This window comes from Salmo trutta, chromosome 14, assembly GCF_901001165.1.
Source record: "Salmo trutta chromosome 14, fSalTru1.1, whole genome shotgun sequence".
NCBI lineage: Eukaryota > Metazoa > Chordata > Actinopteri > Salmoniformes > Salmonidae > Salmo > Salmo trutta.
The window spans coordinates 64,688,111-64,691,841 of NC_042970.1; the positions used below are offsets into that span (position 1 = coordinate 64,688,111).

General features: G+C 44.0%; 1 pseudogene; it reads right to left on the minus strand.

Moving 5' to 3' along the window:
* Positions 1–218: 218 nt before the first annotated feature.
* Positions 219–2,029, minus strand: LOC115208642 (GTP-binding protein Rhes pseudogene; annotated as a pseudogene).
* Between the last annotated feature and the right edge of the window lie 1,702 nt (positions 2,030–3,731).

Genomic DNA, 3,731 nt, shown 5'->3' on the forward strand with positions numbered 1-3,731 from the left:
GCTACGGGTAGTAGATGGTGACCACGTCATGGTGCACCTACACATCTATTGGGGTCATGATGACAGACAGACCGTTAATATTTGATTGACGTGTGCGATGTCTGATGTGTGTGATATTCGTTTCACTCCTCCAGTTTGTGTCTGCGTTGTTCGTTCTCTATTGAGAGTGCAAATATGTCTCATATTCATAATACAGTTAGTTATTACAGGAGATCATAGCTTTTTTAATTTAGCTTTATGGGGTAAACATTCCATTGTAAAATGAACACTGGTAAAGCAGTTTCATGTATAAATCATGAATTTAAAAAAAGTAAGAATTAAACATGTTTAAAATAAAAATTGCATGTAGTAGACATTTGCATGTCACCACTTTTTACACACATTAATCAAGTCATGCTTAATAGCAAATCAACAAAAAAAAAACGAATACAAGCGAGTCTTTTGTAAACAATAATGCTGTGCTACACGTGAATTACCAACTGAATAGATGGTGTTTTACATCAAACCATTAACTTTGCACAAACCCCAGCATATAAATCTTTCCTTTGAGTCAGTAAATACTCTTCTTGTATGTTTGCAACAGTCAAATGTCTTACTGCAAGTGAATGTCAAACACACGTTGCAAAATTAGCATCAATTGAATACAAAAGCTATACATTGATCTAAACGGAAACAGCAGAAGCCTGTTAACCAAATAAGCAGCAACACATTACATTAAGTAAACAACTGAGCAGTTGAACATCTTTGTCACCTTTTTTCACCCTTATCTCCCCACCTTACAATGTTTACATTAGTTGGACCAAGTCCTCTTTCATAACCATTCATTGTCGCCCATTCTCTTCCATATCAACCACATCGCTTGGACGAGGGAAGCAGACGTGGAATCAAGAGTGTTTGGGAGTTCAGTTCTGTTTCAGCACACTGGCAGTCCCTCACCTCAACCTTTTCAGCCCATACATAGTAAAGTTTCCCTCTCCCTCTTGTCCAGCATCACTTTAACAGGTGTACTAGCCCACACCCTTTCCCTCTCTTTCTCCTTCAACCTGCCCTATTAGGAGATGATGCAGGAGTTGGTCTTGTTCATGGGTGGCCGGGAGGCCTTGGGGTCTCCTTTGGGGAAGGTCTCCCTGCGGCGCCTCAGAGCAGGGCTCAGCCGGCTGGGCAGGTTGGTTTGCTGCAGCAGCTCCCTGAACACCTCCATCACGTTGTTGTTCTCCTTGGCCGACGTCTCCACGTAGCTGTTGTTCCAGTCCAGCTCCACTGTTGACAGTACGTCGTCAGCTGCCACCTGCCGGTCGCTTCCTGCTCGGTCTGCCTTGTTACCCACCACCACGATCGGGATGTACTTGTCCTCCTTGACCTCCAGGATCTCGTCGCGGAGGCTCTTGACGGCCTTCAGCGACTCTGCGTCGTCGACCGCGTAGACCAGGGCGAAGGCGTCGCTGTTCTGGATGGAGAGCTTGCGCATGGCAGGGAAGGAGTAGCTGCCGCTGGTGTCCAGGATCTCCACGGTGACCTTAGAGCCACCGATGTCGTACTCCTTGCTGTGCATCTCCTCCACGGTGCGCCGGTGCTTGAGCTCGAAGGTGTCCTGGAGGAAGCGGCGGATCAGGGCCGTCTTGCCCACGCCGGCCGCCCCCAGGAACACCAACCTCACCTGGGTCTTCTCCTTCACCTCTAGAGACATGATACTGCTTTTTGTCTGGATGAGGATATGCTTCTAAAAGTGTCTTTATACTGGCCGCTCAGTCACTGACAGCCTCTGTCAGTAGACAGGTAGAATAGTAGAACGTAAGACCAGTCAAACTCTTCTGTCTTCTGGTGAAGTTGCTGTCGGTAGAAACAGCTGCGCAATTGCACACTGAGTGTAGATTGTCAGAGATTTCTGTCCAGAGATTTTAGCAGAAGGTCTCTGATAGTGCTCAAAGTTCTCTTGTAGTAGGTAGGTCCTTGTCTGCCTCTTTGGTTTTCCACGCTCCCTTTTATGTGTGTTTTTGGTCGCAGGGATTCCATGCCCTCTTCTGGCAGGAGCCAATCCGTTCACGGCTGTCTATTGAGGCATAAGATATGAGCGGCCAACCGCTTTCATCCCTCCTTCCCACCCTGCCTCCTTTCACCCAGCTTTGAGCTTTTCATCCCGTGGTCCCTCCCTCCACACAGCTCTAAGCATCAGCCTCTCCTTCCTTCTATCCCTCCCTCAAGCTCTCCCCTCCCCCATAATCGGTAAACATTCCCTTTAAGTGAGATTAGTTTTTTTTAACCATTCCTCTCCGTTACTGAACGGTTTGTCCTGTCTGAACTAGTTTCATTTGGCTTGTGAGTACTAGACAGATTCGAGGGGGGAAAACTAAGTGATATCTGAAAGTGTATAACGAGCTGCTGGTAGGAGCAGAAGTCTGAATATCATTCAAAGCAGACTCACGTAACATTAGCTCACAGATGAAAGAGCAGCCTGATCTTGATATCCTATTTTGTGTTTAGGTGCAAAATAAAAACGACATATATTTTAGAAATACAGTAAATCCACCTTGAGTAGTGATTACAGTACGGACTTCAATGCAATAGAATGTGTTTGAGAGTGATTACAACAAATGATTCCATCAAGGAGACTCTAGCTTGCTGCTTGCTCTGTATTTCCTCATGGTTAAAGTCTCAGTCCACATCTAAATTTATTGATAATACATTTTGAATCAAGTGATGACATCCCACTTTATGACTCATGCTTGTCATTTTCTTCTACATGAACAACTCTTTGCCAGTGCAAAGACAGCCTGTCTGGTTTGCTATGGTCCTCCTGGTTAAATAAACCGTTCACCTGACGTGACCGTCATGGTAATGTCTACAGGACATGCTAATAATGTATGACAGATGATTAGCGTGACATAAATAAACCCTTTGGCAGTGTTGGTCTGATTATTTAAGAAGCCAAATAGTGAGCTGAATATTATATCAGATGAATTTAATCACAACACGCTGAATATTATGTCAGATGAACTTAATCACAACACACTGAATATTATATCAGATTAAGTTAATCACAACACACTGAATATTATATCAGATTAATTGAATCACAACACACTGAATACTATATCAGATTAAGTTAATCACAACACACTGAATACTATATCAGATTAAGTTAATCACAACACCTATTCATGTATTTGTTATGGACAGTCAGTGTAAATGACATGTACAGGTATTTGTTCACAGTAACTAATTCCTGTTGACCTTTCCACACCAGGTGTCTGTGTTGCTGGTGAGTGAAACAACTCTACGGCCATAAGGTCCGCTCTGATGACATTTGACAACATTTCAAAAGCCCTCAATGCATTCTGAGGGAGATGCCACTACTGTGTTATTACCAGGAGGAAACTGTACCTGATGAGAGGGTCCATCGTTGGCAACAAAAGTGGTGTTTTGTGTTCCGAGAGTAGTGCAGCCTGTCATGGTGGTGGGTGTAGCTGGTGTATAAAGGCAGGCGCAGGAGAGCAGAGATGAGGGAAACAACGCACTTTACTCGACAGCACAAAGTAAACCATTTACAAAGTGCAAAAAGAACGGTTGCCACAAAGCATGGGTGATAAACAGCGCCCTGTACAAACCAGCTGGAACATACCGACCTGAACAAATAACAATCACACACAAAGACATGGGGGAAACAGAGGGTTAAATACATGACCAGTAATTGGGAAATGAAAACGAGACAAAACAAATGGAAAACGACAAAT